The 27914-nt window shown below is 44.4% G+C and overlaps 1 non-coding gene across 1 annotated transcript; it reads left to right on the top strand.

Annotated features, from left to right (window-relative positions):
* Positions 1–14522: 14522 nt before the first annotated feature.
* TRNAS-UGA (transfer RNA serine (anticodon UGA)) lies at positions 14523–14595 on the top strand. Its single transcript has one exon. It is a non-coding gene; the product is annotated as a tRNA-Ser (tRNA).
* Positions 14596–27914: the final 13319 nt, after the last annotated feature.

Raw genomic sequence — 27914 nt, forward strand, 5'->3', positions numbered from 1 at the left:
TTGCCTACGCTGGCGAGATGCTGGGGAGTGCCAGTCAGCCGCCGTCGCGCCTGCATCCCGGATCTTCAGCCTCGCACTCGGCGCTGCTGCTGGGACACCGCATTTGTGAGCGTGCGGAGTTTGAAAGCACCTCCTCTTTCTTCCGCTTAACTCTTGCTCGCGGTCTGTGGGTGCTTCAACGGGAACAGTGCCACCAGCAAGGTATGCGACAGTTATCCTAACGTTACTTAAATGGTGCGGAGTGCACCACGTTGATGTGTCATGTTAGTTCGGGAACATTGATTATTAATACTCACGATATTCATCGTCTTTACATAATGACATGTTACGTTTTTGTGCATGTAAAATAAAGCAGAATTAGAATGTTTATTCCTATGGAATAGCGTCGGATTTAGTTACGAGTTAGTCGAACCAAGTTTGTGACATAGTGCTCGCTCTGGTAGGCATCAGATCGAGGTATCAACCAAGGTTCCAAATAGAATGAGGTGATGCAACATCAAGGTATTTATGCGCATTCTCATTTTTCATAGTATCTTGGGACACACGAAGATTCTATTGCGTAACAAATTGCTAACGTAGCGTTTAAGGGGCAAATATATCTTCGAAGTTCTGAGACATAAACTTTATTCAGCGTCTTCAATAATGACAACCTTGTATTCATGGACGTGACTCTGCCCACAGAAGCTTTATATGGCGATCAGCATTTTTGCTGCAGTTCGAGTCATAATGACGTCATAATATTGCACTGATTCATGTATTCGAGCATGACGAAGGTATCAGAACGCTAAATTTGAATTAGGGGAACACTAGGAAGGTTAGCGCTTCGATACTGTATCTCACAGAGTTAACTGAAACTCTGGTTGGAAAACTACGGCCAAAGAATTCAAACTGTTTCATGAAAAAAAAAATTCTCTTCTTTATCTGCATTCGATGGGTGTTGAAATTAATTTCGAAGTCTCATTCAGCACTTAGCTTTATTGGTTTCCGTTGATGAACTCGTCGGACCTTTAGAACTAGATGGAATCACTTATAGGACGACTCAATGCATGACTTCTGTTTTCCTATCTAAATACGAAGCTTTCCTTATTGCGATTACTGCGCTACTCTATGTGCTAATTCATGCGGGTAATGCAGAAATTAGTCTTCATTAGCTAAGCGCACACCGACAGAAAGTGCGCCGCAGCCCAGCGCTCAGAAACGGCTTCTTGGGCTTTGTTCAGGGACATCAGAGACGGGCTTTCTGTCCGATTAGGACGGCGAGCCGGCGACACGTCCTGTTATTAGTTGCCTTGACAGGCTATTTGTGGTCAGCGAGCGAGTTGCATTAGCTAATGGAGATTGGACAGAACAAGAACCGCAGACGCGTTCTTGCCTTGTCCCCAAGCGTAGGCTGTACAGAAAATGCCTGGATAGAGCCTTATAGCCTCTCAGTTTCTTTCGCCTTTCTACCGAACACGGTTCGGCCATTCCTAAGCCGTTCCGAAAAGCTCCTGCGCGTATTTCACTTTGGGTTTATGCTAGCTCTGCATGTATGGTCTACTGTTCGGCCCAGTATTTTTTAGCAGTCAACGGTCTGACAGAAAATTGACTTTGGAAAATAATTACTCTTCTATAATTATGAAGGACAGTAAAGCAGTAGCATGCAATATTACTGCACCAGCTAGAAATTGTTGTTTTGACGGCTTTTTGGAGACGTAACTGGTTTGATAAAGCCATTAGTTCGCAAATATGTTTTATCATTGCCCCTGACTACAAAATGCCTTTCAGCGCACTGTGCTTTATAATATGTCACATAAATCTCTTGAACACAGAAAAAACATTTTGCTTAAATTCTAGATTTTTTAATACATTTCCGTTTCAGAAATTGTTTCAGCCAAAAAATTTGGATTAAAAGCATTTTCATTACAAACATGCATGGTACTCTATTTAGGCACAAGATTCGAAAACAAATTCGAATATTCGAGTGACAGCTATGAGATGACGTTGCTTTAAGGGTTTGAAATTTTATTCGAGTTGGCGCGAATCACCAAAAAAGGCACGGTTTTTTCCTATTGAGTCGAGTATAAAAAAAAAAATATTATCTGCGCTTCATGAGGTACAAATAAAACTTTTTGAGTGATGCGGAAAGCTTGCAGCTTTCTAAGAATTGCTTGAGGCAGAAAAAAAAGATTGTCAAATACTTCAGAACAAATTGCGACACCGCTATTGGGGAATATAGGGCAAACACTTACTTTCACGGTGCCGAAATTTCTACACACACACGAGTAACAGCTTAGAGTAGGTAGGTACTTTTAACATTATAATCTAATTCTATTTTATGCACTGAGCACAACGAAATCGGAAACAATGACGCAGGTTCTACTTAGAAGCAGCACGAAGTTCTGATACCTTAACAAGCTAGCAATCCGGACGTTGTATCAATCACCGCTGATGATTGACTACTTACACTGCTCAACATTGGTTTCAAGTCTGCAAACTACCGCCTAAAATGTAGAACTCAAAACATTGCTTCTGAACTCCTGCTATGAGCTACTATAGCAGTTCACGACCTTAGTGTAGCAAGTAGTTCTCCTTTTCAATCAAACATACATAATTCATAAGTCATTCCAGGTTCACGACATCACTTGCGCAGTTCGGAAGCAGCTCAAGATGATTTTCATTAGTAGCGGCATTCGCAACATTTAAGGTGCGGAATGATAGATTCAATAAAAAAGCGCTGGATGCTGCGGAATGTCAAAGGTAAACTTTCTTTTTATTGATGTCTGGTTACCTTTCTGCACCAACTGCTTAGAGAAAAGAAAAATATTTATACGCATCAAATGAGCACTCGCTCAGTGATTTTCAGCTGGTTCTGACAGTCCAGAAATGTGGCGGTAAAGCTAGTCAGGGGTGTGTCTAGATATTTTGTGGCAGGACTCAAATAAAATAACAAAGGTTGACTTAACCTTACTTTCGTCTTACAGCAGGGCGAAGTGGTTCGCTTTGGTCTCAAGGAAGCTTGGTCCGCCCTAATCGTGCGATGGACTTCAGAGGAGAGCGTGTGTTGCGCAAGGCGTATCGACAAGCTACCAATAAGTAGGGGTGTACGAATACCAGTAAAATGTGAAGTGTCAATTGAATAAGCTCGCTTTCAGTTGCTGGAGCGAATTAAATATTATATTTTAGAAATAGTTTGAACCGAATTAAATATTTTTTAATTGTTTGAAACGCTTTTGTAATAAGTGACATGATGTTTGATTTAGACGCATTGTAAGGTACTTTTTTGACGACTGTTCGAAATCTACTGTCCCCTCTACCGACGCTCCGTACCACCTTGAAGCGATCATTATGAGCGGAATGAAGCGTTCAGATCTGCTACGCGATCATTTCGTTTAGAAGCTTTCATAAGGATCGTGATTGGCCTCTAAGACCGGGTGACGAGGAAATTCTTACAGAAGGCTAACAACCTTGTCTTGCTGGCAGATCTCAAAGGCCATGGCTCATATCTGCATTTCCCCATCTTATGTCCAAAAGTGTGGCTCTAGGTTGCTTTCTTTCGTCTTTAATTAAGAGAGGCATCTTGTGTGTATGAGTAGCTTGGCTCTCACAAAGTTAACATATTGAAATCATGTGCAGAGTCCATAGTATAGATTACATTTGCATCGCTACGCATCTATTGATTTACCCTGCAAGCTCCACCATACCGCAATGCCACGGCTGGCGTTGCAAACACTATCGCTTGTTTTGCACAATTATTCGCAAAAGTATCAAATGTTGTTACAGATGCCCGATTAGTATTCTATTAGGGTGTTATCTATATTCCATTTTTGTGTGATTATGCAGGAAAGCATCAATGTTAGTATCCTAATGCTGTTGAGAAAAACTATCATGCGCACGTCCCGGTCAGTGAGCTATTAGCTACACTTGTTTCTTACTTGCTAGCGCAGGATACCTAGATCACAATGAAAGGCGCTAATCAACATAAAAGTGTGGAAGCCATCCTTATGATATTTTTATACATCATCGCATCATGTAAATAAATGATATTGTAAACGCTAAAACACGCCATATGCTAAACTACATAAAACAAAACTGTTAGTCTACATTCGCACTGTGCAGAACCGAAATAATAAAGACGCGGTAAGTCTACCAATGTTTATTCACAACATTCTAAAAATAACATCCCAGGTGCTGACCCTCCGCGATAAGAAACACATAAGGAAGTATAATATCAGTTTCAAACCAGTTAACATAGAAGGCATGAGTTTAACGAATTTTATTTATTCTCCGTTCAACGCTCCTACAATATTTCTTCAAAATATCGGGACAGACGGCCAGCACGTGAACCTGGTAGCACGTAAATTACAGCAAAACAACATTCTTAAAAGAGTTTCTTTTTTTTTTCTTTTTATCTAACCCCATGACGCGGAAGCACAAATAAAGCCAAAAAAAAAAATACAGTTTACAGACACAGGGACAGTCCTGAGAACCATCGTGCCACCCGTGACTTGGCAGCGACACAAGCTGTATATTATCTTGAATATCACTGTTTCTGCAGCATTCACTTCTTTGTACTCACGCGCTTCACACGGCAAATATTTCGCAGAGCTTGTCACTGTCACCGTACAGAAATCAGACAGCTGCCCTGTGCACACCAGACATGCAAGGCACCCTGTCTTCTCTCAACCCGTCCCGCCTCATACATAAAGACATAAAAGAGAATAGCAGTGGTAGCTACTCTTGCTGATAGGAACTGTGACACACCCGACAGAAAATGTAGTTCAGCCAGAACAGGGGACGTGCCTGTTACGATGGCCGAAACTGCACAGCGTGGCTTCGAGAGAGGCGGAGAGGTAGTGACGCCATCATCGTCCGGGCGGAAAGATAGCGACGACGAGACAGCGCGCAGCGTTACGCGACGCCAGTGTCCAGAAGCATGTCTGCGTCTTCGGCGGGCTGCTGCTGCCATGCGGGCGTCGCTCGGACCGTGAGTTCCCGCCAGAGAAACTGATCCGTCAACATAAATAACCGCCGAAAGAAGCTCGTTTTCTGCGCAGGCGAGGCGAGACGGTCGCGGTGCGGTAGCCGCTCTTTCCACGCTTGCCCATAGCCACGCCCCGGGTGCATAGACGGGAGGTCGGTGAAGATTTTCGGACGCTGGCCCCTGCGACGAAGGGGAACCGGGGCGAGCTCTGCTGTGTGTCTTCCGGGATGCCCAGCGGCAGATAGCACCCGCAGCGCCGTCTAGCGAGCGCCGGCACTCACTTTGCTTCCCGCGTTGGATCCTTCTTGTGCCACCCGCTTTTCTTTCCTCTGCGCTAAAGAGAGCCGCCCTTTTATTACGCCGTTGCTTGGATCTCCTCCGTGCGCAGCCTCACGGCTTTTGTGAACCGCTGCTCTTTTGTCCCCGTCCTCGTGGCCTGAGGCCCTTGCGCCAAGTTTCTTTATTTCCTTTTCTCAGCGCTCCTCGACTTCTTTCTGTCCAATTAATTTTGCTCTTTTTCGGCGGTTCAGATCTGAGAGAGTGCAGGAATCGAAAAATAAAAGTTTTGGTTCGCGATTTCTTCTGCTCTCTTTTCTCCCTCTAATAAAAGTTGGTTTATCAGCGTAATCAGAAGTTCCTGCTTCTGAATAAGTATTGTTGTCAGTCTTTCTTCTACAAAGAAAACAAAATCGGACAAAGTTCCGCTCAACTCAATTGTGGGAGGGCGTCTTGGTCTCCTCTAAAGATGAATGGCATAGCAGAGCAAGCTTGGTGTACACTATTTGTAATGTTGGTTTTATACCCTTTGGCAGGCAGGCTGTTATGCATGAATACCGGTCTCTAGCTAAGTTAAATTGCTCTATAAAACATGTGATTGGGTCTAAATGTTTGAAAAAGCCCTCAACCAAAGACGAACGTGAGTCCTTTCAACCTGCTTCATACTCCGAATTTCGCAATCAGCAGCACAGCTGTCGAAGCGCTGATGTTGCTGCTGTCGGCCAAATATCTACTGACATTTCATCGGCAGGGTCGACAACGCGCCTAGAACGCTCTACTTACCATTCCTGTATGAAACATGGAAAATTGCGACCGCGAGAAAAACTCGAATACTCGTGAGGTCAGGCTGCCAAATAATATTGCGCTGCTTGAGTTCTTATACAAGTACTCCAGAAAACATGTGACACCTTGCGTTTAATAACACCACGCCTGAAAATATGATATTAGTAGCAATTTTAAACTGCTGCAAGCCAGTGCTGCCAGCCAGCGCGAGGTAGTAAGTGCAGAAAACGTCATCAATGAAATGATTCAATACTGTTCAAAACTTTTAAACAAAGCAAGCACCAACCACGAAAGCAAGCCGGTGAGCAACACCTTGCAGCAAACGCGTAAAAAAAAAAAAAATATCCCAACGCTTAACCTGAATGTGAGAGAGAATTTAGGCAAGGAAATTGAACAAAATCGTTACTGCCCACAAATTCACTTAGAAATTGAAGAGAAAAGCATCTTAGAGGGATCAAGATATAAATAGTATAAAAAGCACACGGAAGGCGCCACGTTTTGGCACAATAATTCCGCTTATACCAGGAACTTTATTGCATAGTTTGTTATTCATTTCTCTTTGATGGCCTACGCTAGCTTCCTGTCGATCTGCCGAAAGCGTGGAAGACGCTGTGACAAGTTCTAGGCGCTGAGCTGTCAGCGCAGAAGGCCGGCTTCACGGCGGATTCATTAAGCAATTACCCTCCTGTACACACACCCCGAAACGTCTTGCCGGGACGCTATGTTCTAACGCGCCTCTGTCGACGAGCAGCTTCGCGTTTTGGTCCGCTGTCAATTTAATTACGTGCCTGTGAGGCGAGGAAAGTCTACTCCGTAGCTCAGCTTTTCCCAGAATCTGTTGAAAGGTCACGTTCGGCCGGATGGCAGCAGCTCTTAACACGCCATGAAACCTTTTGTGTTGTGCGGAGGGCCGATAACGAATTCCGTTGCAATTCTTTTTGTGCAATCAGTCGCGATTTTAGACACTACTGATAAAGTTATTTTGAGTCGATCTGAAATTTTGAACCCTTTCTGCAACGCTTTCGAAGCTTCTGAGCGCGACTTCTACTTCGTATATATGCACTCTGAGTAGGTGACCTATCGAAACAAAGAGTGCGGGATTAATGCCCCCTCCCCCCTCCCCCTCACACACACGCCCACACACCCACACACACGAAATAAAGAATGCTGGATTAATGTCCCCCCGACCCCCCCCCCCCCCCCCCCCCACACACACACGCACGCACACGCACGAACAGACACACAGACTCACGCCCTCACACGCACACTCACACACATATGCACACACATAGCCACCCTCTGCGCACACTCATAATACGGCTGTGGTCTTTTTTTATCCAATCGATGTCACTTTCCGCTTTACCCGCAACACCATCGCTGCCATGTATAGAATGCGCAAAGGGATAGCATTTTATACCACACGCTAGTTCTTCATACCAAATTACATTTCCACAACGCTGCCTAAGAGTTTAACGCAAGGTTGTGAAACACATAAAAGCCATAGATTTTGGCTTCTAGTGTCGGCTTACGCACTTGACTCTTCCGCAAATGCGCTGGAATATGATCCTAAATCTCTTGAGCATGTCATGGTGATCACGAGAGCACGATCCATGACATGCGCGAAACAACGGATCATCCAAAGTAAAATTTTGAGATAAGCACTATTGCCTCCCTAGACCTTACTTTGCGAAAACTTCAACTACTAGCCATGACCTCCGTTTTCCTTTTATCTCGGTTTACTTTTATAAAGCTTATAAAACAAGCGATGTAAAAGAAATCTTGAAGGCGAAGGTAAAAAAGAAACTTGGTTGTATGTTACAACCTTTTTTCGGAATTCTATTAGGCCGTGCTGGTGAAGCATAAGTGATCCTTATTGTTTGCCATGTGTTTTGAATCTATCGATCTGTTTTTTTTTTCTTCCTTAGCGCTCAGCGCGCTCTGAGGTAGCGCCTTCAATTTACATTGCGAGTAGTTGCACAGCTTCTGTGAAAGCTTTAACTATTCCGCCATGCAAGTGGAATAGAAATTCTTGTGCACATTTGATTATTATAAACGGCGCTCCTAGTCGCAAAGCACTCAGCTGAATTAAATGTGTCAAGTGAAATCGCGGTCGTAATAAGACATGTCACTATTGTTAGGTGTGTATGCCGATATATCTTACATATCATTGTAACCAGCAGTCGTACACGTGGTCGAGGTTTCCTACCAATAAATTAGAAGGCAAAGTGTGGGATTCGTCTAACAACGTTTCTTCCACTTTCGCCAGAGTATTTGTTAAGCTAGAGATGAGGCGCTTTCTGAAAAAGAAATTCGTAATTTCTCAATTCGTTTGTCTGTTCACTTAGCAAGCGTAGACTTTTGCCTATTAGTGATGCCAGCTATGTAAAGAAAGGCACTGCTACTGCAGGGCTCTGTGATGCGTTGTATACCGGGAGGCAAACCGTTCCAAAATGATCTCAGCGTTCTCGTTTAAGCTTTACTTCAGAAGGAAAATCTGTTTATATAGTAAAGAAATGCGTTAGTGTCCAACAGCTTTTTCCTGCCCAATACGGTTTTTGGGGCTGATTCACAGCCGACATTATTTATGAATATGTATGAAGACTGCAAGTACATTCACGAATGAGCGGGGTAAACTATATTTTAGGATGCTGAAGACGGCAAAAAAAAAAATCTGGACATTTATTCACAAATATGGTAATATTCAGATGGTGTGAAGCTGTGCTAAAGAAAATGTAAATAACTAGAGGAGGATAGTGCATACCATGATAAGCGGTTAATCTTTGCTTTTTTGTTAGCCATTCAGTCGGGAGGCTGTCGGTAAAAGAACAAATTATACATGAAAAGTATGCAAGCATGACTTTTATGCATGCAATAAAATCATAGTGCATGCTATCATAAATACTGCCTTACAGTGAGCTGCAATATCAGTTCCTCTCAACAGAATTTTTTCTTTGATAACAAAACGCACTGGTACAACGGAGGAGTAGATCGACCTATTTGCATGTCTATTATGCAGTACACGTTCTCAAGCGCCTTCCACAAGTTGCAGCAGCACGCTATATACGGCGTTGCAGAATAGCGCAAGTCGCCTAGAGTCATTCGCTTCGAAGAGCGCCAAGTCTCTCGCCTTTCTGGACAGTCTTTCTCAGTCTGTTTCTCTATTCTTGATCTTTCTTCCAGTCTCTATTCGTCGGTCTCTCACTCCGAGTTTGTCTCAAAGGGACTCTGCAACCCCTCATGAGGCGCCGGAGGGGGAATTATTCATGAAGCCAAGGCGGGCGCCGCATGCAGTTTCACGGATGCGGTCTAGTCGAGCTTTAAGATTCGCCAGGCCGACGGCACCAACGCTGCCAGACGTCGCCCAGAAATGCAACCACGCACATCACATACTATTCGCGGCATCCTCATACGTCGTAGACTCGAGCCCTCTACAGCTTAAGAAGCAGTGTTGAGACTTTATGCCGCTGCATTTAGTGTCACATCGCGTCAGCCAGCGTTAGCGGCACTAAGGCTATTTCACCAGCAATTTAGCCTATTCAGTGAGCCGAGCTATTAGCGGTAGTCGTCAAAAACATCCTTCCCCGTAGGCAAATATACCTCACTGAGACTGCTACGCTATGCTTGACGATGGTAGGTCACGCTATACCAAATTCGTCTCTAGAACTGTGCAGGATATTCGAGCCCACGTTATGTTGACATAAGACTTCACTTGAGTGAAGCCTTATGCTGTACCTCGTTATACTGCATTATTCTCGTTAACAAAACTATACTGAGCGCTCATAACAACCAAGTCTGAAGACAGCGTGCACGATGGCAGTCCGTCGTAAACTGCTTCAGCGCACGTGAGCACCCCTACGCAGATTACATGCTTCAAGAGAGCCCATTACTATACCTCGCACTGGACTGCATAGTACTAATATAAATGCCCGCGTCTCCTCCGGCCGCTGCGACATGTATAGTCGACATTCCATAGCACGTGTTACCGGAGATCGCTGGAAAACGACACCTGCGCGGGCGACTGGAGCCGAGATCATCATCGAAGACGCGGCTCCGTGATGACCACTCGCAGCAGAAGAGGCAGGGGATCTGTCGGCCGTGGAACGCGCGTTCTAACTGTCGTGCCCCAGTACTCCGTTAATGGCTTTCGGTCTCCTAGCTCCAGCTGGCTTCTGTGCAGCAGCCTGTCAGCACCACGCTCATCTCTCGACGCCCGCATATTTACCGGCGGCGAGACGGGGGCAAAAAAAAAAGAGGGGAACAGACCTGCGAGATTCTGGTCTCCTCTCTCATGCTGTGACAGCTTGATTACGCACCGTATATCCCAGTGCGACTCCTACCGCTACTTATTAGTACGAATGCTTGCTTTATGCTGCATTTCTACTCATGAATGTGCACACGGTTTTCGTATACCATGAGCCCATGTTCAGACATTTCTGAGTGTTTTTTTGCCATGGTTATACGCACACGTGCAAATAACGTCTCTCACTATGCTGGTGCGCACCTTCGTATTGTGCCTTAACAGAAACTTAGGTGATCGTGACAAAAAAAAATGCTGTGGACTTATTGATTTCTCAAAAAGGACACGCAGCTAGATGTACGTGTTGTCAAACGATGATAGATCAGGTTTTAAGAGAACAACAAGCACCGGGTTGAGCTGTCTCCCTGCAGTATACTAGCCCGGCAACTGAAAGTCTAATAATTTACAACTGTATGTGGAGCATAGTAATACACTGTTGTCAGCACTTTGATGCTAATCGTGTAAACTGCCCAGGGATGGCTAAAATTTGCGTTTGAAGACTTCCTGGCGCTCTCACTAAGTATTTTTGGGCTGCCATAGAAAACCGATGGACTTCGTTTTTTTTGAAACGTAAGTGAGAGGCGACAGGGGAATATTATAACACCCATTTACACCCATCTTGATAGAAATGATCCAAGCTTCCAATGGGTAGGAAAACTTCACTTATAAAGTTCGTCCTACACTCACAAACAGTAATTAGGGCTGCCGTATAGAACCAATGACATGCGTTTTAGGAAATAAATTGCAAAAAAAAAAAAAAAGCTACAAGCCAGCCGAGGGAGGACATGTGAACATATTGCTGGTTATGATGCAGTTATAATCAATGTAAGGAAATTACGCTAAAATTTCTTTTAGTCCAAGATGTAAGGTCATGAGGCACTATGAGATGGGCAAATGGCTAACATGCACTTTTGGTGGTTGTGGAAAATAAGCATCAACGATTTTTATTTGGGCGTGATTTTTTATTTCATCGGACACACAAGACATCATCTTTTCAGTGTGGCAATACTAACAGGGAAACAAAATTTGAAAACTGAAATTCACAGAAGCCGTTTGTGGACTCAATTGACAATCATATATTGACCATAACAAAGTAAAAGGGGCTTTGCGGTATGTGTAATTCTTGATTCTTTTTCTCAGGCAGACTGTAGGTCACCAGTCGTCCTTTTTTTAGAAATTCGGGTTAGTGCTCAAGAATCTGAGATTTACTGATAAATTAAGAACTATTACGAGTGTTAACGTACTTGGGACTATTTTGTCAGGACGAACGAAATTATAAACTGTAGGTGTTGTCACAATTCACCCAGTTTTGCGTAGCCCAACGACAATCGAATAAACGAAAACAAGCTTTTCTAATCACACATTTTCAACGGTTTGACTTGATTCTTTTGGTTTAATTACGAAAAAATAAAAACGAATCACTATTCATGTTCTTCCACTGTTTACGAGGACAGCATACTCAAACTGGGCAAGTTTGATTATTATGCATTTTACCCTAAATACCATTGCAACATATCTAAAATAGCGGAAGATCTGGCAGCGTACTGGCAAGGTTTAAGATTACATGCTAGAGCACTTCGAACTATAAAACGAGCGAACTTAAATTTTCACCTGTCTCTGTAAAAGTGTGTTTCGTTCCTCTGGTTTTCTAGGGCCAGGGCTATATGCAAAACGTGTCCGAAATTAACTAATCTTGAAAAAAATCAACAAAAATGTGGCAATACTCAAATCTGCAAAACAGTTTTGAATGTTAAAGCTTTCAAGGCATTGGCTTCTTTTATCAAAAGGACTCAAGAACGAGTAATGCCGATAATGATGAAACATCACAAGTACTGACTGAAGCTTATCGCTCAGTGTAAAATAAAACCGAGACATAATAATTCACCGTAAATTAAGTGCACATGAATGTAGTATCACTTGCCGCTCTTGTAAAACGGCAAAAGGAAGAGGACTTTGTGTTCGTACTCACTTTCTGTAAGTTCTCCTGTAGTGTCATTTTAAACGAAGCTTTGGATTGCCTGAAAGAGACAGAGTCAAAAACTCCACAAAATCTGCCTCAGAAACGACTTCCAAAAGCAAATGCAAACAAGCACAGAATTAATTGAAGTTATGAATTTCTTTCTTAGAACAATGGTTTGTTTCCTGACATCGCTAAAGCTATCAGAAGAGCAACGCTCTTGACGTTTAGGTTCGCTTAGTCCTTTAAAAGGAAAACATCTCGGATGAATACATTTAGGACGTTTTTCAAAATGAGAGTTTTCAAAAGTAACTCAGTCAGTGCGAAGGACAATGCACTTCGCATTCTGCTAAAAATGTAAAGGTCAATACGTGAATCGCTGTCACAAGTTATCCTTTTTTGAGATAAGAAGCTAAAAAAGCAACATCGTTTGGGAGACTGAGTCTAAAACGTCAATTCTGTATAGTGCGCCTACACAAGCTGTAAAATTTTATCGCGGAGGTACAATGGTTATAATAGGGCACTCGACTGCCGTACCCAAGGATGCCGGATGGAATCCAGGCCACGACTGCAGCTTTTAGATGGAGGCGAAAAGCAAGACGCCCATGTGCTGTGCGATATCAACGCATGGTAATGAACCCTGGGTGGTCGGAATTTGAAAAGCTGTTCACTACAGCGTCTCTCATAACGTGAATCGCTTTGGGACGTTAAACCTCAAAAACCAAAACCGAACCAGGCAACCCGTGAGCGCTGTTGGGGGTCTAGGATAGAACTCAAAACAGGGTAAACAAATCGAGTGAACAGGACGGAACTAAATGTATTCAGAAAATATTTTATGCATGACTAAGCGCTTCTAGAAGTCTTTAAACACCGTGTCGCACAAGGAACCGGAAAATATTACAATTTAAATATCTTAACCAAAGGTGCGTAGAATAAAAAATCTTTAATGAGCATTCTAAGCTGTCAGAGTACTTCGTATTTTGAGCATAGTGTAATCCAGAGTAGGATTATCCACGCGTTAGAAAGCTAGTGAGAAAAATGACGGAAGCGTTAGCAATGTTCTTCGGTCGCATCAAGCATTTTGCCAGACGAGGTAATTTACAAGATGAACTGAGTTAAAGGGGAAAGAAGCCAAATGAAGGCGTTAAGAAAGTCCTATCAGAGGAAGAAGGAAGTGCAGCGGCGCAGGAGAACAAAAATGTTGGTGCCTCAGGAAAAGATATCAGGTAAAAAACCCAGTCTTAAGCTTTTCATTGAAGATTAACTGCTCCTGCGTGCCGTACAGGCGGACGTCGAGTGGTCTTAGAAGCGTCCAAAGACCTTGACAAGGAAGAAAGCAAAGCGTCTAAGCGGAGCGGGAGCCATGAAATCGCGTCGCTCTTTTCGCCACTTCAGTTCGCGCGCGGACAAAAGGTGGTGACGACGGCAGGCTTATACAGGATCGCTGGCATTGCTGTCCCGCTTCTTAAGCCGACTGGCTTTGTCAGCCAGTGAGTGAGAAGTGAGGTGTGGAATGAAGAGAGAAGTCAGGGACGGGTTGAGAATGTTGCATGGTCTATCTGCGAGATTAGAAGTGTCGCAGAGACGGATATGTCTCGCGTAGAATAATACGGCGATTTCGAGTGGAGGGAGACGTTGGAGTGAGGCGTCTACTTGGCCTTTCAGTATCAGTTGCTAAATGAGTCTTCGTGCGTGTGTGGCAGAAACCAAATGAAGGGAGAGCACAATAAGAGGCGATGCTGAAATTCAAGCAGGAGCACGACGAAAAAAAAAACATAAAAACAGATGCCCGACGAAATTAGAGAAGGTAGAAGAATATGGAAGCAGAAAGCAAGTAAAAGTTCCAGTTCACTGCAGATATGGCTCATTCCGCATGCCACAGCGGGGCACAAAGTGATCCGTAGCACTCGCGTTTCGGGCGATGATTCTTCTGAGAAGCGGCAAAGAATAACACGACGCTAGACGGACGTCAGCGCCCGTCTATTTCCCCTCCGGCGTGCCTTGAGAACCGAGAACTCCGCATACACTCTACTCTATACCGTGCGTAGCGACAACAACAAGCTCGCGCTTTTTTTTTTACCATTACCCTGCGCAGCTCACCTGTTCCATCAGATTTTCACCTGTTTTCATACGTATATATACGTATGCCACGTCCGCCGCTATGGGTGATGGTGGCGCTGGTGAACACTCTCAAGGTTCGTATACAGACAACATTAATACCCAAGAAAGTAGCAGGGGGGACAGCGGTCGATGTAGCTCAGTTGGAAGAGCACCGGACGTGATATTCGGAGGTCGTGGGTTCGGTTCCCACCATCGGCACGTTGTTTTTCCTTCTACTTTGTGTTTATTTATCGGTCCCCTAAACAGACTGCATTACTAATTTACGTCATTATCGAAGTAAAAAAAAAGGCAAAGTACAATCCCCAATGCTTTTCTTGGCCTCGCCGACTGCTGGCTTCTGTCCTTCATTATATATATATATATATATATATATATATATATATATATATATATATATATATATATATATATATATATATATATATATATATATATATATATATATATAACGTTCCCATTTGTTTGCGATTGTCAGCCGTTCGTTCTATTTCCGTTGCTGGCCTTGAGGGGGAAGTTGTAAATCAGAGTTACAATGTCTCTTAAATCCTAAGTTGCAGCGAACACCTTTTTTTCTGAATTCGTCCTAGCCGCCTTTAAATTTTTCTTCAAGAGGCACGGCTACCTAAAGCAAAAGAACAAGCCCATTGTTTATGTTTCAGGCGGGTCCCCAGTAAGACAGGAATGCCTAAACATAGCTTGCGAGAAAAAGTGATCAAGTCACGGACGAAAGCAGAAGCCAGAGCGAGAAATTCCCAACGGAAAAAGGGCGCCGTCGAAAACAGTCCGAGCAAGTAACGAGAGACGCTGAGTGAAGCCGCTAGGAACGTGACCCCGCGGTATCATTAAAGCAGCAACAGAGAAGGTGGCGTTTCGGCGGCTTCCTGAGCACGTACGAGGTGCTGACTTGGTGAGAAAGCCACTTCAGCAGTTTTCTCGCCGGTTTTATAGAGACGTGTTTTCTCCTTCGCCGTGCGCTACGTCTCGGTGTCTTGCGATGCGCAGCGTTATTGTCGGCTTTTTGAGGCCTAAAAGCCGTTCGACTGCGTGCACTTTCGGCACCAGAGCCGGGTAGCTCATATTAACTGACAGAAAGCGAGCAGATGAAAAGATAAGCAGGTTGTCTATAGTGATACATTTTTTCCCAGATAACCGCAGGTGCCGTGCAAGTTGAATCACGTCATGGAAAGACCCCGCTTATACACTGCTTCCGGCTTTATTAAGGATTAGATTTTTATTTACACTTCGGCTTTTTTTTTTTCTGGTGCTTTAGTGGCCAGCACAATTTAAAGATACTACAAAGTACACTGCCCTCGAGACACACAAAAGACGGGGAGAGTTGAGCATGCACCCGAATAAGTTCAAATGTAATGCAATCCACAACTTATACCCCAGTCAAGCGCGCAAGTTAAAGTGCACTTACAGGGAGTGCACTTCGCAGCTCGAAAGACACTTTACGCTACGCAGTGCTAAACGGGAAAGATGAGTGCACTCATATTAACACTCGTAGATACCGAACTGGCAACTGTAAGGGCATATTTGAAAAACAAAATTGCAACCTCCAAGCACAAAGTTCAGAATACCGCTTTTTAAAGTAGTAAAGCACAGAACAAATTAAACTTTCCTCCGGGCCATTACTCAGAAACCACACACCAACAAACATCATGAACAACAACTGCCACCTAACTGAAAGTGGCGTCGCCGCAGCAGCGCACCGTGCTTAATTTGGAAGTTGCGTACACGCTTATTCACGTTTTTGTTATGTGATATTTCACCTGTCGCTACTACAAAACAAATCCCCAAATAAAAATATCTGCAAAAAAAATACGTAAAATCAACTTTTATGCATATATTATTGCATAAACATTTTGTGACGAAGAAATTTTTGCTGGCGAGGCTCCGCACTCAACCCTCAAAGTCTGTTTAGCGAACGCACGCTGACCTGAGAGCGGCAAGTGCACTTACGTTAAGCCGTTAAGCAGCGGTAGAGTGCATTTTTCGTAAGTGACACTCCCCGTAAGTGCACTTTATTTTGCGCACTTGACAGTGCAGTAATACTGTTTTAATAATATTTCTGATAAAAGTAAATAAACAGGTCGAAGTTTAAAGCGTGTAATGGTAATCTAGCAAGAACTACTGCATTCTTTGCGCAGGAAGCTTTGAAGAATACTTTCACAGTGTGTGAATCGAGTGCAGAGTGTAATTAACCATTGTAATAGATTTTACGCCATCCAACATTTACATTATGTGCCCTGCGCAGATGTAAAATGCACTACCGAAGAGATCGATTTTTGTTAAGGTATACTTTGTGAATCACTCTCCGTTTCCGAGATTTACATGACTTAGAGCAAATTTTAGGCAACTTGGCTATGTCGTAAGGAGCGATTTTTGATTCTCAGCCTGTTGTTATTACGACTCCATATTTCCGGTTACCCCAATACTTCAATCTACAGACGGGTGAATGGTTCCTCTCTGTCATCAGAGTCAGTGCGCATTTCCTGAATAAAGCTTTATTTTAAACAGAAATAAAAACCGTCATTAGAAAGGTTTCCCCATAAAAATAATTTCGCTCTTTAGCTTCTCCGATCTGATATGGGCAATAAAATAGCTGCGAGCAAGATAAAAGCGCATTAAAGAGATTGATAATAGTACAGAATACACCAACAAGAAAAAATGGATGTCTACTTTTCCACGTCAGTACGATCTGCCATTAGGTCTTCTGAACCAATATATATGAGCCATAAAGATTCACAGCTCATTTTGTTCCTTCATTTGTTTCGCAAAGTTTCAAATCTGTGCCATCCCCTTAGTCTAACCGTACTTTTCTCTGCACGTTCTTTCTTCAAGCAGAAGCAGCCCGTGGTCGACGTAACCTGGCCCCTGGCAGGCATGGCCTACGCAGACGCCATAGTAACGGGCGGTTCTTGAGCTGCGGCTGGCTTATGGTGTAGCATGTCCCTGCTGCGCGGCGCACACAGACCTTACAGCCACTTGGACGACGAGGACGACCTCGTGAGGTACACAGACACTCACCAAGACCTTCGCTCCTCCCCTTCTTCGTCGGCCTTCCCCGTCTCTCGACTCGTTGATCCCGCACAGCGCTCGCATCGTCACTACTGGTCTGCGCCTGGATCGTCCTCACCGCAAGGGAAGTGCAGTCCCAAGATGTGCGTTCTCGCAGCCGTAACCACGCTTGTCACGCTTACCGTGCTTGTCACTGTGGCGGCGGGAGTGATCGCAACAACAATGAGCACGCCTGCTAGCTCTAGCACGGGAGCGTCGACGGCGTCGACGGGTGATGCCTCAGGGGCCACGTCTGCGCTGTCTTCGAACGGAGGTGGTGGCAGGTCACTGGAAGACGTGGTGCGGGCGAGAACACCTAGCTGCGGGGAGGTGGCTGGAGTTGTGGAGGACGGAGCCTTTGTTTTCAAGGTGAGAAAACAGAGCTTATCTTCGTTAATGCGCCTTTTCGCGCTCTCTCTAGACGGACATGTTAATGGTTTCTAGACCACCTTCACCTTCAAATACAGGCTCGGATTGTTGTGCACACAATAATATGCCCTTTACTCAAACGTTTTTCGGCACATGTGGACATTTGTCAATATTCCTGAGCCTCGCCGCATTCGTCAACTTACCTGCCATTTTTCTGTACTTTCGAGTATCAAATAATAGAACCTGCCTCAGCTAAATTGTCGCTTGAGCTAAGATACCTAGTCAAGAAAAAGGGAACAGCATTAGTAAGCGGTAATTTGCTTCAACCCCAGTACCATGAGAAAAGGTAATTTCTTAACCGCCCACATTCTGTCACAAATTCTTGCAATTACAACCGAGTGCAAATAACCATCCTGCCTTGGAAGTGCAAAATGTCTCGGACCCGTTATACGACATTTAGCATCACAACAACGGAGCCAAGAAGTCCGACAAGCACTCAGAGTTAGAGCAATTAACATTCTATAACTACCACACACTTTAAAGCAAGATTGCAATGCCCAGGCGTTCGCTTTCCCGGTCCCGAAATGTAAGAAATATCAACATAAAGCGATAGACGAACGCCTAGAAAAGACGACCAGGGCCAGCGAACAGGCTTTTATGGTGAAAGAAGCACGTGAGGAAGCCAAAATAAACAAAAAGCAAGAGCTACAGTCGACAGACCAGTAGTGAATCTCTGCGGCTAAAACAAACATGGAGGGAAGTGGCCCCGGGGAAGCTCTCCCTTTCCTCTACCTAGCCCACCTCGGTGTAGCGCGCACGCAATGATTTCGTCACCACCCTCCCTTCTTTCTGTGTAGCCGAGGAGGCACCCTTATATCCCCCTTCCCTTTCCTTTGAAAAGAGTGGCGGTGCAGCGGTCCCCTCCACTGCTCTGTCTCCCAATTTGTTCAATGTCCGCTAGGGACGGTGACTGCAAGAAGGAAAGACGCGCTCCAAATTGCGTAGCGCGTTGACTATCGATTCTTACGAATAAAAAAAAAAAAGAAGCAGGGGTCTAACACTAGCCGGGGTACGCGCCATCAGGGAGGAAGAAAAGTTGTCCTCGCAAGGGATGGCGGAAGCAGAGCATATAAGCAAACGGAAAAAAGAGGGAGGACAAATCTCGCTGTCCGTGTCCCTTGTGCAGAGGCGGATGGCAAAAACAAGAGTGCTCTCCTTATTTCCGCACTGTTTGCTCAGCGGATGAGAGAGTGGCTGGAACGTGTCTTCTCAAGTTCCGCGTCAGGACGGGTCGCGTGGGGAACAAGGAATCAAGAAATAGACCCGATATTTGTCTCTGCGATCCGCTTTCTCTGTGGACATATATGTGCGCGCGATAAGGGAGCCCTTGAGAGCAAAGAATGTTCCACTAGGCTTTGTGGGAGCTTGCGTATATGAATTTGGTATGTCGGGTAAGCTTAGGCCGTCTTGTCTCTGGTAACAAAGACGTCTTCTCGTTAGATGTGAGCAAAAAAAAAAAAAAACTACAAGCAGCTTGAATAAGGAAACTGTAAAAGCGAAATCCTGTAAGAACTGCCTGGCAACGGATTGGAGTCCTGAAATGGGGAGCTGAGAATTCCTTCAGGATGAACGCGGCGTCCTCAAAAGCTTGAATTGCTATTTTCTGTTTGTGAAAGCGTACTTCTATGGTTCTTCTAGAGTAAATAAGCTTTTCTTTCATGAAGGAGAATGTATTAGGTAAGATCTCAATTAAATAGTAATAGAATATTTCTAAATATAAACGTGTCCTTTGTTATGTGCACACTGACTATACTCATTACGCTTAACTGCATTCAAGTGCGCTGAAGGCGTGCTACACACTCAGAAGGATCGGCTAAGAGCGCAGCTTTATGGACCATTAGTCCTCGTTTTCCTCTTTCAGTGATCATCTCTTCGCGTTCTTTCGAACCTTCTCTGAAGCGCCGCGTAATTCGCAAATGCATGCCTCGTAAGCCGGAAATTGCTGAGACGCCGGCAGCCGCGCGGGGATTACTTCCAAGCGGATATTGTCGCCATCCGAAGGGAAGCTCGGGAGCGCGCAGAGACACAGATCGAGCGCGAATGCGCGCGCAGCGATGCCGCCTTCTCTCCCGGTGGAAGAAGCGCCCCCGAATGCTCGCTGTCGGCGTGAAAAATGAGCTCAGATATCTGGTTGGAAGCCCGCTGAGCCTTCGAGGCCTTCGAAAGGAGATTTGGGCACGAAATAAGGGAAAACTAGAAGGAATCTACGGCGAGCAAAAAAAAAAGAAAGTCACACATCCGTATACATCTCACGGGATCCACGCTTTAGGAAAGTCGAGAACACTGCTGCTGCTCCCCTATACCTGTCAACGTAGCGCTTTTCTCAATTACTTACGATTTCAGGAGTATTTATAACTCGCAATTTATTATGTTTTTTTCCTCGTTTTCAGACAGATCGATTCCTTCTGCACGGAGTAGCGAAATATCTCTCCGCAATAACCAATTTTTCACTTCCGTTAGCAAAACATTCTAATAAGCCAGAGAGTCAGTTCCAAGTGATTCCTCTCAGCACTCGAGCAAAGAGTCCACCTTCACCTTCAAGCATATGCAGTTGCAGGGACGAGGAAATGTAAACAAAGCTTCCAGCAGCCTTCACGTGAAAGTTATATGCATGGGGTAATGGATATTGGAATACACGGTATGTGAATATTGGCAGATATCGCGAATAAAATTCCTAGAGACACGCAGTATACCTTTTCTCATGCCTGATAAGTAAGACTTGCGTGCTGGCATTTACAACGAAATATAGGGCGCTGTTTCTTTCTTTTACCACTATAACCATTTTTTTTTTACTTATTGCCACACGTGAGACATTTTATGTCGCACCAAACATCACAATCATAAGCGAATATAAGCCGCCTGGCAGTTTTTGGGTGTGTCATAAGCGTTTTCCAGAATGTAGAACGAAAACAAAATTCGTCTCCTTTCTAAGGCGTTCATGCGCTGTTATTTCCTTCCGAGCAGGAGCAGTCTAGAACCCGCGGCGAACGCCGACGAGCGATAAACGAATACAAGCCCACTGAGACTTTCGTGCCAACAACCAGCCCAATCTCGCGCGGGAAAATTCAAATCTTGTTTCAATTTCGCGGCCTAAAATGGCAAAACGTTTCGCACTATATTCTACCTCAGATCGAAACAACTCAGTCCAGAAGCAGAAAAAGCAACATCTTAAAGAGGAAGAGCTCCGGTACAAAAACAAAAAAAGAAGGGGGGGGGGGGGGATGTAGCGGCGGCTGGGTGTGCAACTGAACGAGTGAAACTAAACAATGACGCATTCAGTATTGGCCAAACAAAAGCTCAGCGCCGGCGATTCAGGCAAGGAGGCAATTTTCAATCGCATTGTACGGCCGTCGACTTCGCTTATGCTATTTTTTCGGTCTTCTATCGGGAACAGCGGTGCTTTGTGCACCATTTTCAAGCCCGTTACTGCCTCTTCTTGTTTATGTGAAGTTGTTTACGACACTCCACAGGACGCGCAGGATCGCGTCGGAATGTCTTTTTCTTTTTTTTTTTTTGTCTGTGATATTAGAAAGACTTCCGGCCGTGTACAATCTGTACACTTGTTACCTTTATATGTCTATGCTCCGGCAATTTTCGGTAATATGCAAACTTATGCACAACAACAAAAAACAAATGCGTCGCAGGAATGCGGTCTCTTAAATATTTCGTGAAAAGCGAAGGACGGCAGATACGCCCGGTATTGCTCAAGAGAGTAGCACAACGAAAGAGAAGAGACGTTCCCTGTTTGCTCCAGGGGCGGAAAGAAATGGAACCACTATCGCGAAGCACGGTTCGCGAAACTCCCAATATTCCAATGCCAGAATATTTGATTAGCGGGGACATCGCTCCCCATCTCCTCCTCCCCCTCCCTTTCCAGACAGTAGGAGAGCTGCGGAGTTTTGAGGGTCTCATGATTTATCGCGTCTCGGCCCAGGCGATTGTGAAATACGCAATTTTCTAAATCGACGAGAGCCCTCCGGGCGCGTATACGTATCACGGTGGTTTTCCACGATTGCTGAGTAAGGTCCTCCAGATGCCATTAGACAAGTGGACAAAACATTTCGGGGTTTCTTTTTTCTGGGGCTGAATCGACTGGGCAGGTTTCGTTGTTAGGTAAGGGCATGCTTTGCGCTCCTATTTAATTCCAGGGTTTGCTCAGAGATAAAAGTAAATAGATTATTGTAAGGAACCTAAAGTGTAGAAAAAAAAATAAAAAAAAGACAATTTTGTTTCTAAGGCGCTTTTTTTAATCAAATCGCTCTTTTACTTCTCGTCACCTTCAGAGTGATATCTCAGTTGTTTTTTCAGCCTCCCTGTAATTCCCATTCGCTGGAATGCGCCAAATGTTTTTGAAGCAAACGTGAAACAAAAGTGAAAAGAAAGACACATGGCAGGCACAGCGAAGCCAAAAGAAGGATCTATTTTCACTCAATAACATTTTTCAATGCTTGAATTTTTTAGAAACGTCCTTATTTCCATGCGAACTTCTTTAAAGAATTCGCTGCTGGCCACACATCACCCCAGGAAATGAATCATGCAAAGATGGCATCACAAGTGCGGCTCAGACGCGCGTAAGTAGTGAAAGCAGTGCCTAAACGAAGGTTAAATAAAAGGGGAGGGTATGTTCCGGATATGAGCCTTAACCTGCAAGATTGGTGTGCCTAATTCTTATGAATTCCGTATGGTGCTGATTCCTTAATAAAGAAAACAAAAACACCGCACATGCGACGGAGCAAAAGTGGAGCAGCAAAGATAGCGCAGGGACATTCACCTAGTTTCTAAAACTTACATAAAAAAGACTGATTCCACCGACAACACATTGCGTACATCGCGAAACGCAATAAGATCGGCTTTAACCATTGACTTTTTTTTTTCCAACCTCAGCCCCTTTCATCTATCCCTTAATCTCCTTTAAAATTACGATTAAGCCCTCTGGTACGATTCATGTGTCCATCGAACGTTGCTCTGCTACAACGACTTTTTTAACAACTTCCGCAGAGAGTAGCACAGATGATACGAGAGGCATTTCTGAACGTTTTTAAGGGTCTTATACGACCACACGTATTATCTAACGGCGTAGCACCTATGCGCGAAAAGTGCCTTAGAAGCACTTCGAAGCAGTTTTCAGCTTCCTAATACTATGAGTATCACTCGATGGCCGTGAAGGTATGCACTGAGTTTCTAAATTTAGCTAAAGGTAGAAGCGCCCGTGGCAATAGTTTATTCACTACGGAGAGCCCCAGAAATACTAGGGAGATGAGGCATCATGCTTGGCTTAGTTTTGTATGGACGTGAAGCCTGGATATAGTCTTAGCGAGAAAGCCTTCCCAGGGGGAAGCCTCGAATAAATGATGTAACTTCTTGTGTACCAGTTTAGCACTCCCAATAATTGAGTTGAAGAATCTAATAATAACGCACTAAAATTATTTAGTCTGAGTACCGCTGCGCAGGTACCGATTGTGAGGAAAAACGTACGGTTTTGGTTTGGTATCAGCCAAGCCAGTTCAAATATAAAACCTCAGCTTCGCGGTATTCATGCTGCTCTTTAAGAAGCTGCATCGACCGTGGCGCACTTTTCGCCCAGGACTTTGCTGGGAAATTATTTGCGTTTTGCAATGTGCGGCGCATGGCCGAAGTTTACGCGGTTATCACCTGATCACAGGGAAGAGAGGGAGATGGGGTCCTCGCGAGAGAGGGAGAGCCGTACTCAAAAGGCGGCAAAGGTAGCACCAATGTAACTCCAGTGCTGATCACAGTTTCTCGGAGGGACATTCATGCAACATCGCCAATATAGCTCTAGATTTGATAATTACTTCTCCTAAGGGATACAAGTTGGAATGCTTGAATCGTAGGATGACCACGTGCTGAACATTATTAGTAGCAATCTAATGGTCGCCTGTGATTCGTCGCAGGCACTTCGCTACGCTGAAGCTCCAGTGGGCGAACGACGCTGGAGAAAGCCGCAGGCTAGCAATGTGCAGTCGTGCGTGGAGGGTCGCCGCCCCGAGCACTTCGGCTCACCCTGCCTGCAGGCCAACCCGGTCACCAAGAAGTTCGAGGGGTCCGAGGACTGCCTCTTTCTCAACGTGTGGACGCCACGTATCGACTCCACGGTAAGTTGATCTGCTGGCTCGGTAACAGTACGACAGCCGAAAAAGGGACAACTTCATGCGGACTGAATGCGAAGCACAGAATGTATACGACAGAGATGGAGAAGAAAAAAAAAATTGCTGCTAGCCGTTCGTTCCGTAATTCGCTGACCCCCGAGAACTGACTGTCGCAGCTCTTGTTAGCAAAATGTTAAATTGGGCGAGTTCGTTGATGTTCATCATGTAAACAGCGCAAACTACAAGGGACAAGAAAAGGAGAAAAGAGACAGGACCAGCGGTGACTCGCAACTAGAGGTTTATTCTCTATAACTTTCATTTATAAAAGAACAAGGAATGGAAAGATCACAAAGTTCATGAAAAACACAACACGCAAAAGCCTTCACAGATATGCTCGTAACACCATCAAGAACTGCGCACTCTGTCTTGTTGACATTTCATATTCTGCTTTCCGGCACACCCGTTTTATTATATGCTGATAAGAAGTGTCTAAGTGTCGATACGTAGCTAGGGAAGTTCTTGAAGATTTGTCCTTAGCTCACATAGAGTGCTATAAAACCAATTCATTTTTTTTAAAAGCAAAATACTGCAAGACTGCCAAGCAAGGATCGGCTAGTATATTGATATTTATGCTGTAGTTTTACAATATGATAAATTACCTTTGCAATTGTTTCATAAAATTTGTCCAAACTTTTCTAGAATATCGTTGGTTATTTTTGTTGGCACGTGTTGTCCGTTTATTCGTGAAAAGAAGCGCTTTGCAACCGGGAAAGTGCTTGCTAAGGTACGCCCAGCCTTTCATGGGGTGGTCGGTTTCGCAAGACGGGGTCCAAGAAAGTAGTACTTACGAGTGGGCTAGTTGGCTAGACGACTCCGCAGACCTCTGGCGCTGCATACTTTAATCCCTTGTGTGTGTGTTGTGTTTGCGTATAACTATGCAGCGCCAGAGGTCTGCGGAGTCCAAGAAAGTGCCTGCTTAGTGGTTGGGCAGCACTTTTCTTCACGTTACGCAATTCCAATGGCGCCGGATATGCTCCACACGTGCACATGCCTACGTAACGTATGAGCAGCTCGATTCCGTGGTTACGCACTGTCTACAGTGTGCTTACGTGCTCAATGGCACTCAGTGGCACTAAAATCGAAAAGGAAACGTTGCTCCAGTATTACAACGCTTTAGATGCCGCCATTACTTTTACAGGAGTGCAGAAAAACAGTGCCATACCTATTTGAAGCTTATTAAAGAAATTGCTTATATTACTACAGATGGCAAGAAACGGAAGCAAAAAAAAAAATAGCTAAAGTTCTAAAGGTAATTATAGAAAGCACGCTATTAGGACAAATAGCATATATTTCGGCATTTTATTCCCTAGTTGCCCATATGCAGAGTTCGCCAGCAAATTACCAATTTATTCAATGAGTTCAAGAAGCTTACATATGATATGTTGCACTAAGTAACAAATACGCTCACGATGTCGGCGGTTTATTTCTGGTGCTGAATAAGGTATTGTTGAGCGGCCAGCAGAGTAATAACAAAAAAAAATTATCCAATGAGCGGCACTACTTCTTGTTAATGATATTTGGCGTCATTATCAGCAAATTGCACATGCTTCACGTGTACTTTATGCATATAGCCTTATAACGATTCCACGCACATGCGTAGAATCAAATGAACTCATCTAGTCGTCATTACTACTAGGCACATCGGACTATTCCTTCAGTATGGAAGCTAACTTCAGCGTGCTGCGGGTCAACGCTAGCGAAAGGCAAAACAAGGGAGCAAATTAGCGTCCGCACATGCGAACTTATGAAGAATGATGCTCTCGCTCAGTGTGCCGCTGGGACCTGCAAGGGACGTAAACAAATTGTCTGCGCTTCGTTCCTGCGTCACGGGGGAGCCATCTGACGCCATGGTCTTCGGCGGCACACCGTCTCGAATAGCAGGTTTTCGCCGCCCCATGAGCGGCCTGCCTGCGTAATTACGAAGAATGCTACAGCGCCAGATCTACGCGGAATCCCAGTGGTGCCGCCATTTTCGCTGCGGAGCGGGGTTGTTCAATCGCGCGACGGTAGGAGCAGTACCACGATGCCGTTTTTCTTGCTTCGCAGCTGGGCGTTACGGGGCTCAGGAGGATTTCCGTTGGCGCCTGGAATGAGCGCGGATCAGTCCTAGTGCGAGATGCGCAGCTTAACAGTTTGGGTATGCGCACACGTAGCCAATGTCGCAATTACGTGTTTTTTGGCCTCTACATTCAAATAAGCAGTTCTAGATATTTCATTTCCGACAGTTATTCATTTATTTTGCTGGTTTGTAGGTGTTCCGAGCTACGAGCCAGACAACAAACGTTTATTTTTTGAATTTTGACTTTGCCTGGTCACAAGTACGAGCATATTCATTTTTTGTTTGCTTCATTCCCGTGTAGTTTGTTTTGGTTTATTTTCTTCAACGTCCTTGAACGACTGAAGCTATGAGGGACAGCGTAGTGGAGGGCTCCGGAAATACCGGCCATCCGGGGTTATTTAATGTGCACTGACATCACCTACTATACACGGGTGACTTGTTTTTCGCCTCCATCGTAACACGGCCGTCGTGGCCGGGCTTCGATGGACCCAGATGAACACGCATCCTTGGGCACAACAATCAAGTGCCCTAACCATTGAGCCACCGCACTCAGTGTTCACGGGATTGTAAATTTTGTTTGCAGAGGGGTGTTAATCTGCGCTTCTTAGTTTCATTAAATCTGTACAATTCATAATTGAAAACAACTATAAGATTGCAACTTTCGTTTGGCAAGATGATTGCTGCTTTATAAAAAATTAAAAAAATCAGGAGATATATTCCGCAGCATATCGAAACTATTAATGTAATGACCGATTACCAACCACGGCTCTTCAGCAGAGTTAGCATGTAATCAACGTCGTGAGTGGGAGTATTGCAGCTGCGACGGTGCATTTTGACGGTGGCAGAGCTAGACTCCCAACCTCTGGGCAGGTTGAATAATCACAGGTGGGCTAATTTAATATGGAGACCTGCAAACGGCCTTATTAATAGCCAATGATTTGTTTCCGGACGTTATATCACACATAACATATATGTTTAAAAATTCCCAGAACTGAACAGAGTTTGAGAAACATGGTTCTTTTAAGTACAGTTAAGCCTGTTGAGCGGCACTTAAAATTACTTATTGGTTCTTGATCAAGCATAAAAATACAGAGATACTGAATGAAAGAAGCAAAATGGAAGAGAGAACGGATCCCGTTGTATTGATTCCTTTCATGAGATTCTGTTAGAAGAGGAGGGTTCTGGTAAAATAAGACACAATTCCCTCTCAACCTGCCTTCTTAGCGGATGACAGTAATATGCATCGGCGTTTTAAGTGCGGAACGAATACTCAGCAAATTACAGAAGTAGAAAACGATGCGTAGACAGAAAAGAAAAAATACTACGCTATTAAACGCAGCAAAGTATATTGGCGTAAGAAACTGAGACAAGCAATTTTTTTTTAGAAATTCGTGGCAGCTAAAAAAGTAATGATGATCGCTAGTACTGCCATAGAGGTCCTTTCTCTCTTCAATCTCATTTACAACGCAGTTCAGGCAAAAACCACTTTAAAAACGCAGTCAAAAGTTTGGCCCATTCAGCCGCGACAATATCTTAAAATTAATCTTGGCACGTCTTCCTTCTCGAGACGAAGGAGAACACGAGTCATCGTCTGAAGGAAAAAATAACGGCCGTTACGGTTCACCGAATTCAGAATAGTCATCGGTTCCAGCGTCGGGGAGTAACGACAATTTCCTCAGACGGGTGTGCTTGAAACCAGACGTCGTGGTTCTCCTCCAATTTTTATTGCAGCTCTTTTTTTTTTTTTTTTTATTCATAGAGACCGAAAGGTCGTCACGCCCGTACAAGCGTGCATTACAAGT

The sequence above is a fragment of the Amblyomma maculatum genome, chromosome 4 (assembly GCF_055883805.1).
Source record: "Amblyomma maculatum isolate TAMU_Amacu chromosome 4, ASM5588380v1, whole genome shotgun sequence".
NCBI lineage: Eukaryota > Metazoa > Arthropoda > Arachnida > Ixodida > Ixodidae > Amblyomma > Amblyomma maculatum.